Source organism: Entelurus aequoreus, linkage group LG09 (assembly GCF_033978785.1).
Source record: "Entelurus aequoreus isolate RoL-2023_Sb linkage group LG09, RoL_Eaeq_v1.1, whole genome shotgun sequence".
NCBI classification, from domain to species: Eukaryota; Metazoa; Chordata; class Actinopteri; order Syngnathiformes; family Syngnathidae; genus Entelurus; species Entelurus aequoreus.
The window spans coordinates 43,299,331-43,312,966 of NC_084739.1; the positions used below are offsets into that span (position 1 = coordinate 43,299,331).

Sequence of the window (13,636 nt, forward strand, 5' to 3'; positions counted from 1 at the left end):
CATATGTAAACTTTGAAAAGCATGGAGGTCTACAACGTCTTTGTGTGTGGCTGGGTCAAAGACATTGGTATCAAGACTCTCCTGGATAAATATGCATCGTTTTTGCTTAGGTAATTGCATTTCATGATTTAACTTCACGTCTAATACTTAAATGGGAAATAATAAACATCCATCCATCCATTTTCTGCCGCTTGTCCCTCTCGTTGTTGCACTCGGGCAGAAGGCGGGGTACACCCTGGACAAGTCATCACCACATCGCAGAGCCCCTTTAACGAAGCGATCACTGCAAACTTGCACGTTATTCAACTCTGCTCCCTTGGTCTGGAGTGCGTGCCACTTTTCTTGTTTTTCGTAAAATGGTGCACTCTTCTGCCCTTCTTGATTACCTCTCGAGGAACTCTTAAGAAACGTTTATCCTTTTTGCGATTTGAACAATTTGTACAGCCGAAAACAATGCAAAGCGTAGGGCATTTTTCTTCAAGCAAGGCTAAATGGCACCTAATACCCCATTGAGAACAGACACTAGCTTGACCTCCACACATATTTAATGAGCCGGACGTGAGCCGCACGTGACGTCATGTAAAAACTACAATTTTAGAAAACCCGCAGGTTGTTTTTTTTAACTAGGTCAAAAGATTTCAGTGTGTGTAAAAGTACTTTTTGAGCACATTTAACAATACCGCGATAAAAATGATAACCATTATAATTTGGGTCACAATAATCCATCCATCCATCCATCCATCTTCTTCCACTTATCCGAGGTCGGGTCGCGGGGGCAGCAGCCTAAGCAGGGAAGCCCAGACTTCCCTCTCCCCAGCCACTTGGTCCAGCTCCTCCCGGGGGATCCCGAGGCGTTCCCAGGCCAGCCGGGAGACATAGTCTTCCCAACCTGTCCTGGGTCTTCCCCGTGGCCTCCTACCGGTCGGACGTGCCCGAAACACCTCCCTAGGGAGGCGTTCGGGTGGCATCCTGACCAGATGCCCAAACCACCTCATCTGGCTCCTCTCGAAGTGGAGGAGCAGCGGCTTTAGTTTGACCTCCTCCCGGATGACAGAGCTTCTCACCCTATCTCTAAGGGAGAGCCCTGTCACCCGGCGGAGGAAGCTCATTTCGGCTGCTTGTACCCTTGATCTTGTCCTTTCGGCCATAACCCAAAGCTCATGACCATAGGATGGGAACATAGATCGACCGGTAAATTGAGAGCTTTGCTTTCCGGCTCGGCTCCTTCTTCACCACAACGGATTGATACAGCGTCCGCATTACTGAAGACGACCTCACGATCCACTCTTCCCTCACTCGTGAACAAAACTCTGAGGTACTTGAACTCCTCCACTTGGGGAAAGAACTCCTCCCCAACCCGGAGATGGCACTCCACCCTTTTCCGGGCGAGAACCATGGACTCGGACTTGGAGGTGCTGATTCCCATCCCAGTCGCTTCACACTCGGCTGCGAACCGATCCAGTGAGAGCTGAAGATCCTGGCCAGATGAAGCCATCAGGACCACATCATCTGCAAATAGCAGAGACCTAATCCTGCAGCCACCAAACCGGATCCCCTCAACGCCCTGACTGCGCCTAGAAATTCTGTCCAGAAAAGTTATGAACAGAATCGGTGATAAAGAGCAGCCTTGGCGGAGTCCAACCCTCACTGGAAATGGGTCCGACTTACAGCCGGCAATGCGGACCAAGCTCTGACACTGATCATACAGGGAGCGGACCGCCACAATCAGACAGTCCGATACCCCATACACTCTGAGCACTCCCCACAGGACTTCCCGGGGTACACGGTCGAATGCATTCGCCAAGTCCACAAAGCATATGTAGACTGGTTGGGCAAACTCCCATGCACCCTCAAGGACCCTGCCGAGAGTATAGAGCTGGTGCACAGTTCCACGACCAGGACGAAAACCACACTGTTCCTCCTGAATCCGAGGTTTGACTATCCGGCGTAGCCTCCTCTCCAGTACACCTGAATATACCTTACCGGTAAGGCTGAGGAGTGTGATCCCACGATAGTTGGAACACACCCTCTGGTTCCCCTTCTTAATAACCAATAAATGAAATTTGCATATTATTACATACTAAGACAGGAGTGTCAAACGTACGGCCCAGGTTTTATCCGGCCCACAGGATGAGTTTGCTAAGTATAAAAATGTGTCGAAATTTTTGAATGAAAGAAACCGCTGTTTTAAATGTGTCCATTAGATGTCACAATAGCAATTATTTGTATCTTTGTAGATTATGCTATCCATCCATACATTTTCTACCGCTTATTCCCTTTGGGGTCGCGGGGGGCGCTAGAGCCTATCTCACCAGTCGAGGAAAATTAGCAAACTACATAAATAACATATTGTAATTTGATTGATTTATTATTTTTCCATATGACTGATGAACATTATCACATAATGTATTCAGAGTATAAATAAGTACGAATAAATAACAACAAATAAAGATAGAATACTATTAACCGCAACATGTAAGTGTAAAAAACAAAAAAACAACAACATTATGATTTGTAAATTTTCAGAATTTGCTTGTTCTATTTTTATACCAGGAAAACAATCTGAAGTTGTCTTTATTGTTAAGTTATCGTGCCGTGGTTTTACCAGTCTGGCCCACTTGGGAGTGGATTTTTCTCCATGTGGCCCCCAATCTAAAATGAGCTTGACACCCCATGTACTAAGACTATCAGTGAAGCATAAGAAACACAAAACATGCAAAATAGAGAGTCGCGTTGTTATAATAAAATACTTGTCCAAAATATTTCAGAGTGTATAAGTACTTTTTTGAGCATATTTAACAATACCACAACAATAATAACAACCGTGATAATTTTGTGACATGAAATGTTCATATTATAACATCCTAGTTCTAACCAAACATTTTGCTTTAAGGACTCCTCTTCCTCCCATCCAGGAGATTGCAAAAAGCCGCTGCCTGACCAGGGCTCAGAAAATCTGCAAAGACTCCTCCCACCCCCACCAAGGACTGTTTTCACTGCTGGAAAGAGGTTCCGCAGCCTCCAAAGCAGAACCTCCAGGTTCTGTAACAGCTTCTTCCCTCAGGCCGTAAGACTCTTGAACGCATCATAATTTAATTCACAATAAATCACTTCATATTCTCTACTGCTCGCTAGTGTTACCATATCTGAGTTATTGTGCAGAAATATGGGGAAATAACTACAAATGTGCGCTACATTCGCTAACCGTGTTACAAAAAAGATCAGTTAGAATAATACATAATGTTGGATATAGAGAACATACAAACCCTTTATTTATTAAGTCAAAAATATTAAAGTTCAGTGATTTGGTAAAATTGCAAACAGCTAAAATGATGTACAAAGCAAACTATAACCTGCTACCAAAGAATGTACAACAATTCTTCTCAATTAAAGAGGAGAAATATAACCTTAGAGGAAACAATAATTTAAAACATTTATATGCACGTACAACACTTAGAACTTTTAGCATATCAGTATGTGGAATTAAATTATGGAATGGATTAAGTAAAGAAGTTAAAAATTTTATTGATATGATCCAGTTTAAGAGGTTGTTCAAAATAATAGTGCTTACAAAGTACAAAGAAGAAGAATTATGAGAAATACTTCCAACTTTATTGAAAATAAGATATTCTTCATCTCAGTATGTTAATAATGACTGAATTAATGAATTACATATTACAAAACTGTTGTGTATACTAATTCATGGATGTTATTTTACTATATAAAAAGGTCAGTAAATTATTCTATATATGTAAACGCTTTGAAGTGGGAAAGGGGTAGGATTAAATAAGCTCTGCTTCGTCCTACTCCTTTTCGGGCATGATGTAAAATGAAATGATATGAAATTGTGTGATGTATTATGATGTAAGTGTGTTCATGTTCGAAATAAACTAAAGAAAGAAAGAAAGAAAGAAATTATCCCCTCAACTCCCCCCAAAATGGATTAACTCGCTGGAATAAAAAAAACAATATAACATACATCCATAAACGTGGACGCGTGTGGAAAAAGTGCAATATATTTATCTGTACAGTAACCTATTTATTTATTTATATATGCACCTTATTGCTTTTTTATCCTGCAGTACCATGAGCTTATGCAACCAAATATTGTTCTTATTTGTACTGTAAAGTTCAAATTTGAATGACAATAACAAGGAAGTCTAAGTCTAAAATGTTTGGTTGTATGCACAGGCTGAATATTTTGCAAGGTCGACGTTCTTACCTGGGTGACGTCATTGTCACTGCATCGCGCTCAGACTCAGGTCTCCATGAGGACCATCGCAACGCTCCACGTTTCCAAATAGCTGCCAACGACCCAGGCGATCCTCGGCTCTCTGTTCATTGGTAGCCTGAGACGTCCATCACTGGGAGACAACTCGGGGGCCTTTCCCTATCCGCGTTGCCAGTCGGAAGTGGAAATGATTCCCTCGTACTCCATTGGACCGTCGTGCCGTCAGTCGCGCTGCCGAAGTGCTCGCAGCGCTCCCCGGCTCTCGGAGGTCTGAGAGCGCCGTCATATTGGCTGCTAGTGCTAGCTCGGCGGAGAAGAAACCGCCTGCTCCTGCGAAGAATGGGAGTTAGTTGCTTGAATTTAATTCGGCCTTTTAAATGATTTGAACTGGAACCACACCATGCTTTAAAGAACTCGGGATGACACCTTCTGGTATCGTCGGACATTCTGCGCTTTCGTCGATGCGGTGGCCAAGCCTAAAGGATACATGCCTGCTTCCTTTCAATAGCCCTTTTTTTGCAGACAAAGAGGGCTGTTGAATAGGGCTCTCAAAACAGCACAAGGGTAAGACACATTTCGAGAACCACGCCATTACGTAACAAGCATGTTCAGTCTATCCAAAGCAGCCGCAGCTACACGCGTGTGTTTGCCTTATTTCTGTCCCATTTTGTCTAGATTTTATAGCGCAAGCTAACACGCTAAGCTCCGTGGCTAGCTAACACGCTAGCTCCGAAGCTAGCAAGCAGTATGTGGAATGCTAACGGTTAGCATCTTTGGACATTCTTTTCACACTCGTCTTCCAATTTACCGCAAACATTTAGTTGCAGCTGTTTTCATATATATTTTACGGAGATTTCCGTGTCCGTCTGGTCGAATAGTTAATCGTTTTGTAGAATTCGTATGTGGGCTCTGTACCGAGGATGTCGTTGTGGCTTGTACAGCCCTTTGAGACACTTGTGATTTAGGGCTATATAAATAAACATTGATTGATTGATTGATTGATAGACGTTAAACGTTTAGTAAGGGAGCTATCTTGGCTGGGATCAAGGAAAAAAGGAAGAGGTTCTGCAGAAATGATAATGTTATTATTCCAGCTATAATTAGTTCCTTTATAACAATGTATCGTCATTCACACAATTCACACGTATTAAACTGTAGCTACACAACAAGTCTGTGATAAGATTCATTTTAAATCATACTGTTTTGTACTCGTCAAGTCAGCAATGTCTCCCACCTTGTCCAAATCGTTTGTGTTGCAAACATTTTAGTTTGTGCCTAAAGGGTTTTTAAGTTATTCTAAAATATTTTTTGGACCAATGACGTCATCCAGCCTCCCCCCTCTTGCCCAAATCAGCCCAAACTTGTTCCATTCGTTTGTGTTTCATTTGTGCATCAGCAATGTTTGCAGCACAACCGTATAGGACACGTTTGGGTAGATTTGGACATTGTTGTGGGGTTGGTCTTCAATAGTAAAACTTACGATTCCATCCATCCATTTTCTACCGCTTGTCCCTTTTTAGACCCTGGACAAGTCGCCACCTCATCACAGGGCGAACACAGATAGACAGACAACATTCATGTAAAACCTAAAACGTTAATAACTAAAACACTATTTAGAAAAAAAGTTGCAGCACCAACAAGCACAAACGATTGGGATAATGATTTTGACCGGGGGGGTTATGAATCATAATTTGCTAACTTATAAATTATAGTTAAAAGACATGCACTTGGGGATAGGTTGATTGGCAACACTAAATTGGCCCTAGTGTGTGAGTGTGAATGTTGTCTGTCTATCTGTGTTGGCCCTGTGATGAGGTGGCGACTTGTCCAGGGTGTACCCCGTCTTCCGCCCCAATGCAGCTGAGATAGGCTCCAGCACCCCCCGCGACCCCAAAAGGGACAAAGCGGTAGAAAATGGATGGATGGATGGACACCAGGGGTGTCAAACTCATTTTAGTTCGGGGGCTTCATGAAGAAAAATCTACTCCCAAGTGGGGCGGACTGGTAAAATCACGGCACAATAACTTAAAAATAAAGACAACTTCAGATAGTTTTCTTTGTTTAAAAAAAAAAGAACAAGCACATTCTGAAAATATAAAAATCATAATGTTGTTGTTTTTAGTATCCTATTTGTATTTGTCATTGTTTATATTTTCTGAATAAATCATGTGATAATGTTTATCAGTCAACTCATTGGTGTTAATTTTTAATCTATTAAGATAAAAACATATCAAAATTTAATTATTTGTTGCTTGGTACTTGACACATGCTAACCGTTTTAGATCATTTTACAGCCGTAAAATTATTTATTAATTATTAGTTATTTATGTAATTTACTCATTTTCCTCGACTGATGTACCAACATCATGTGGTTTATTTTGTACATATGTTGCATCATCTACAAAGATACAAATAATTGCTATTGCAACATCCAGTGGACACTTTTAGAACAGCTGTTTCTTTCATTCAAAAATTTCAGGTTAATTGTTATACTTATTACTTATTTCAGGTTAATTTTTATACTTGGCAAACTCATCCTGCGGGCCGGATAAAACCTGTTCGCCTGCCTGATCCAGCCCTTGGGCCGTAAGTTTGACACCCCTGAGTTAGACCAACATTGGGACAAGGTGGGGGAGATTTGGACAAGAGGTATGGGGGGGCAACTTCACACAGGTTTACAAATATTATCTTTGATTTGAGTGACATCATTCAGCAACTGGAATTGTTTCCAAATTAAGGCTGCACAATTATTTTTTTCTAATAATTGAGATTGTGATTCTAAAGTATATTTTCACACACAAGAATTTAAATGTTAATATCTATAGGCTCTTCTTTTCCAATTGTCGTTACTGGTTTTATGGCTGACATCCGATAAACATTGCATCGGGACACCGCTAATCTTAAAGGCCTACTGAAACCCACTACTACCGACCACGCAGTCTGATAGTTTATATATCAATGATGAAATCTTAACATTGCAACACATGCCAATACGGCCGGGTTAACTTATAAAGTGCAATTTTAAATTTCCTGCGAAACTTCCGGCTGAAAACGTCTATGTATGATGACATTTGCGCGTGACGTCGATGGTTGAAACGGAAGTATTCGGACACGTTTTATCCCAATACAAACAGCTCTGTTTTCATTGCAAAATTCCACAGTATTCTGGACATCTGTGTTGGTGAATTTTTTGTAATTTGTTTAATGAACAATGGAGACTGCAAAGAAGAAAGCTGTAGGTGGGATCGGTGTATTAGCGGCTGGCTGCTGCAACACAACCAGGAGGACTTTGACTTGGATAGCAGACGCGCTATCCGACGCTAGCCGCAACGGGTGAAGTCCTTCGTAGCGCCGTCGATCGCTGGAACGCAGGTGAGCACGCGTGTTGATGAGCAGATGAGGGCTGGCGTAGGTGGAGCGCTAATGTTTTTATCATAGCTCTGACGAGGTCCCGTAGCTAAGTTAGCTTCAATGGCGTCGATAGCAACAGCATTGCTAGGCTTCGACAGGCGGCACAGCATTAACCATGTAGTTACAGGTCCAGTGTTTGGTTCGGTGTCTCCTGATAGTAGTATTGTTGATCTTCTGTCTATCCTTCCAGTCAGGAGCTTATTTCTTTTGTTTCTATCTGCATTTAAGCACTGTGTTATCACGTTAGCTCCGTAGCTAAAGTGCTTCACCGATGTATTGTCGTGGATATAAAAGTCACTGTGAATGTCCATTTCGTGTTCTCGACTCTCATTTTCAAGAGGATATAGTATCTGAGGTGGTTTAAAATACAAATCCGTGATCCACAATAGAAAAAGGAGAAAGTGTGGAATCCAATGAGACCTTGTACCTAAGTTACGGTCAGAGTGAAAAAAGAAAGTCTTGCACTGCACTCTAGTCCTTCACTCTCACGTTACTCATCCACAAATCTTTCATCCTCGCTCAAATTAATGGGGTAATCGTCGCTTTCTCGGTCTGAATTGCTCTCGCTGCTGGTGTAAACAATGGGGAAATGTGAGGAGCCCTTCAACCTGCGATGTCACGCTACTTCCGGTACAGGCAAGGCTTTTTTTAATCAGCGACCAAAAGTTGCGAACTTTATCGTCGATGTTCTCTACTAAATCCTTTCAGCAAAAATATGGCAATATCGCGAAATGATCAAGTATGACACATAGAATGGATCTGCTATCCCCGTTTAAATAAAACAATTTCATTTCAGTAGGCCTTTAACCATGTACATGCTGACATTTTTTTTTATATTTCTACACTATTAAAAAAACACAGTGAAGTACAAAAAAGTAACGTTTGCTACATCTCAATGGCATTGTTTCATTCGTTTTTCTGCATAACAATTAAATGCAGCATTGATACGTAAATGAATAAATCAACACTGACCAGTGTTTCCCACACATTCATTTATTTGCTGCGGCCCGCCACGAAAGAATTAAAGCCGCCACAAAAAAAAAAAAAAAAATATTTTTTTTTTTTTTTTTTGTCCTGTCCAGCTTCTCAGGCAAATCATATAGTTGATGTAGATGCCCATATCGGCTGTTCAGATTTACTTTACAAAAGAGAAGTGTAGGATCAAGATTGTTGGAGCTCTTTGTTCAGTGGATCAGAAATTTGATGAAGCTTTGTGTCTATCTACCACCACTACTGTTTTCTGTTTATTTGTTACTGACTGTGGCAGGACACCTCTGCCTCTGTTTCACTTTATGTTGCTGGTAAATAATATGGTTGTAGTAGTAGGCTAAAGTTAAATTATTTAGTATGCACTAATTAAAGGGGCAGAGCTTTAAGAGACATTTTAGCTTTTATATATTTATAAGATATATTTTTTGTAAGAACCACAATTAATAAATATATTTCAGTGAATAACTTATTGTTCAAATCTGTATATAAATATGTACATAAAGTGTACTTATATTGTAAAATGGATGGATGGATGTTTTAAAACAAAACTGTTATTAATTAGTAAGTATACATTTTTTGAGCCTTTTTAGAGAAAATCATATCATTGTAGTAAATTATGCAAATTACTCGGTGATGTCATGGTGGCCACGCCCACAGCCACGCCCCCACCGCCACAGGTATCTTGGCAGTTTATGGGAAACACTGTTGACAGCACAATTTGTCACCTATGAAAATCACTACATCGTGTATGAAGGACTGCAGCAGCTCTGTGTAGCAGAAATAGGCTAATTCTACTTTCTGGCAGGCAACACACCCATTCTCCTGGGATCAAACTGATCTCTGAAACAACGCTAAGCAAAGCATGATTAAGCTAGAATCACTCTCCACTAAGAAACATAGGATTAAGATACTAGCTCTGTCTGATACACTTTGTTCTCATGACTTCTAGGACTGGGCCGATACCAAATTTAGCTTGACGATATATTGCCCAACAATTGATTGCAGACAAACGATATTATTGTCATGATTTTTATGAGACCAAATTAACCATTAATTTGATAATACATATAAATACAAGAACCGAGACTCAGATTTCCCTCGCCCGGACGCGGGTCACCGGGGCCCCCATCTGGAGCCAGGCCCGGAGTTGGGGCACGATGGCGAGCGCCTGGTGGCCGGGCCTGACCCCATGGGGCCCGGCCGGGCACAGCCCGAAGAGGCAACGTAGGTCTCCCCCTCCAATGGTTCACCACCCATAGCAGGGGCCATAGAGGTCGGGTGCAATGTGAGCTGGGCGGAAGCCGAAGGCAGGGCACTTGGCGTTCCGATCCTCGGCTACATAAGCTAGCTCTTGGGACGTGGAATGTCACCTCGCTGGGGGAAGGAGCCTGAGCTAGTGCGCAAAGTGAGAAGTTCCGGCTGGATATAGTCGGACTCACCTCGATGCACAGCAAGGGCTCTGGAACCAGTTCTCTCGAGAGGGGCTGGACTCTCTTCCACACTGGCGTTGCACGCAGTGAGAGGCGATGGGCTGGGGTAGAAATTCTTGTTGCCCCCCCCCCAAACCCCCCCCCCCCCCCCCCCCCCCCCCCCCCCCCCCCGGCTCAAAGCCTGCACGTTGGAGTTCAACCCGGTGGACGAGAGGGTAGCTTCCCTCCGCCTGCGGGTGGAGGGATGGGTCCTGACTTTTGTTTGTGCTTACGCACCAAACAGCAGTTCAGAGTACCCACCCTTTTTTGGATACACTCGAGGGGAGTACTGGAAAGTGCTCCGTCGGGGGATTCCCTTGTCCTACTGGGGGACTTCAACGCTCATGTTGGCAACGACAGTGAAACCTGGAGAGGCGTGATCGGGAAGAATGGCCGCCCGGATCCGAACACGAGTGGTGTTTTGTTATTGGACTTTTGTGCTCGTCACAGATTGTCCATAACGAACACCATGTTCAAACATAAGGGTGCCCATATGTGCACTTGGCACCAGGACCCCCTAGGCCGCAGTTCCATGATCGACTTTGTAGTTGTGTCATTGGATTTGCGGCCTCATGTTTTGGACACTCGGGTGAAGAGAGGGGGCGGAGCTTTCTAGCGATCACCACCTGGTGGTGAGTTGGCTGCGATGGTGGGGGAGGATGCCGGACAGACCTGGCAGGCCCAAACGCATTGTGAGGGTCTGCTGGGAACGTCTAGCAGAGTCTCCTATCAGAGAGAGTTTCAATTCCCACCTCCGGAAGAACTTTGAACATGTCACGAGGGAGGTGCTGGACATTGAGTCCGAGTGGACCATGTTCCACACTCTATTGTCGAGGCGGCTGATTGGAGCTGTGGCCGCAAGGTAGTTAGTGCCTGTCGTGGCGGTAATCTTAGAACCCGCTGGTGGACACCAGCGGTGAAGGATGCCGTCAAGCCGAAGAAAGAGTCCTATCGGTTTCTTTTGACTCATAGGACTCCGGAGGCAGCGGATAGGTACCGACAGGCCAAGCGGAGTGCGGCTTCAGCACACCGCTTGGACATGGGAGGAGTTCGGAAAGCCATGGAAAACGACTTCCGGACAGCTTCGAAGCGATTCTGGACCACCACCCACGCCGCCTCAGGAAGGGGTAGCAGTGCACTGTCAACACCGTGTATGGTGAGGATGGGGTTCTGCTGACCTTGACTGTGGGATGTTGTGGATCGGTGGAGGGAATACTTCGAAGACCTCCTCAATCCCACCAACGCGTCTTCCTATGAGGAAGAAGTGCCTGGGGAATCTGTGGTGGGCTCTCCTATTTCTGGGGCTGAGGTTGCTGAGGTAGTTAAAAAGCTCCTCGGTGGCAAGGCCCCCGGGGGTAGATGAGATCCGCCCGGAGTTCCTTAAGGCTCTGGATGCTGTGGGGCTGTCTTGGTTGACAAGACTCTGCAGCATCGCGTGGACATCGGGGGCGGTACCTCTGGATTGGCAGACCGGGGTGGTGGTTCCTCTCTTTAAGAAGGGAACAGGAGGATGTGTTCCAACTATCGTGGGATCACACTCCTCAGCCTTCCCGGTAAGGTTTATTCTGGTGTACTGGAGAGGAGGCTACGCCGGATAGTCGAACCTCGGATCAGGAGGAACAGTGCGGTTTTCGTCCTAGTCGTGAACTGTGGACCAGCTCTATACTCTCGGCAGGGTCCTTGAGGGTGCTTGGGAGTTTGCCCAACCAGTCTACATGTGCTTTGTGGACTTGGAGAAGGCATTCGACCGTGTCCCTCGAGAAGTCCTGTGGAGAGTGCTCAGAGAGTATGGGGTATCGGACTGTCTGATTGTGGCGGTCCGCTCCCTGTACTATCAGTGTCAGAGCTTGGTCTGCATTGCCGCAGTAAGTCGGACACGTTTCCAGTGAGGGTTGGACTCCGCCAAGGCTGCCCTTTGTCACCGATTCTGTTCATAACTTTTATGGACAGAATCTCTATGCGCAGTCAGGGCGTTGAGGGATCCGGTTTGGTGGCTGCAGGATTAGGTCTCTGCTTTTGCAGATGATGTGGTCCTGATAGCTTCATCTGGCCAGGATCTTCAGCTCTCACTGGATCGGTTCGCAGCCGAGTGTGAAGCAACTGGATGAGAATCAGCACCTCCAAGTCCGAGTCCATGGTTGTCGCCCGAAAAGGGTGGAGTGCCATCTCCGGGTTAGGGGAGGAGACCCTGCCCTAAGTGGAGGAGTTAAGGTACCTCATTGTCTTGTTTACGAGTGAGTGAAGAGTGGATCGTGAGATCGACAGGTGGATCGGTGCGGCGTCTTCAGTAATGCGGACGCTGTATCGATCCGTTGTGGTGAAGAAGAAGCTGAGCCGGAAGGCAAAGCTCTCAATTTACTGGTCGATCTACGTTCCCATCCTCACCTATGGTCATGAGCTTTGGGTTATGACCGAAAGGACAAGATCACGGGTACAAGCGGCCGAAATGAGTTTCCTCCGCCGGGTGGCGGGGCTCTCCCTTAGAGATAAGGTGAGAAGCTCTGTCTTCCGGGAGGAGCTCAAAGTAAAGCCGCTACTCCTCCACATCGAGAGGAGCCAGATGAGGTGGTTCGAACATCTGGTCAGGATGCCACCCGAACGCCTCCCTAGGGAGGTGTTTAGGGCACGTCCGACTGGTAAGAGGCCACGTGGAAGACCCAGGACACGTTGGGAAGACTATGTCTCCCGGCTGGCCTGGGAACGCCTCAGGATCCCTCGGGAAGAGCTGGACGAAGTGGCTGGGGAGAGGAAAGTCTGGGCTTCCCTGCTTAGGCTGCTGCTCCCGCGACCCAACCTCGGATACGCGGAAGAAGATGGATGGATGGATGGATGGATAATAAAAATGTATGTATATCCTCTCAAATACAATCAACTTGTATTACTCATTAAGGCTGGGCGATGTGGCCTTTTTTTAATATCTCAAACAAAAATGTACACTCATTTCGACTATCCATACACCCGTTAACAACTCATAGATACAAACATTTTATATTGCGATTAACTTTACAAAATATTGCGATGGTACTCGAGCTACAAAAAACAATGAAAACATGAATCCTAATTCATATTAACATGCAGTCTAATTCCAATTCTAAGACAGTTTTTTCTCAAGCTGCATCACAAACAAAGCCCATTTTACTTCAGGGCTCACAGTGCATTGCCTTTTGCATGATGGCCAACAATTTTTCTTTTAAATTTCACCTCACTGGACAAAGCAGCAGAAACAGCTCGCCCTGGCCCATTTGTCAACTTGTGGGAGAAGTAATTGCTTTAATTGACTTTTCTTAATTACGTGCATGAATGTACTGTGGAGTCAGTGGAGAATTGTATTTTATTATATTGGTATTACATTTTTTACATGTTTGGCAAACTTCCCTCTTCCATTTGGTATAAAATTAAAATGCAGACTTAAAGCATTGCTGCCCTCACAGAACATTAGGTAACATTCAAAGAACATATATGTATCGTTTCGGGAACCGAAAAAATGCTTGTAGTAGGGCTGCACAATTAATACAATTTTAATTTCGATTTCGAT

At 44.4% G+C, this 13,636-nt stretch overlaps 1 protein-coding gene across 1 annotated transcript in view; it reads left to right on the forward strand.

The window, feature by feature from the left end:
• Positions 1 to 4,269: 4,269 nt before the first annotated feature.
• socs5b (suppressor of cytokine signaling 5b) overlaps positions 4,270 to 13,636 on the forward strand; it is a 41,456-nt gene continuing 32,089 nt past the window's right edge. Inside the window, exon 1 of the mRNA XM_062058799.1 lies at positions 4,270 to 4,795. The gene's annotated coding sequence lies outside the window, so the exon portion shown is untranslated. The remainder of the gene's footprint in view (positions 4,796 to 13,636) is intronic.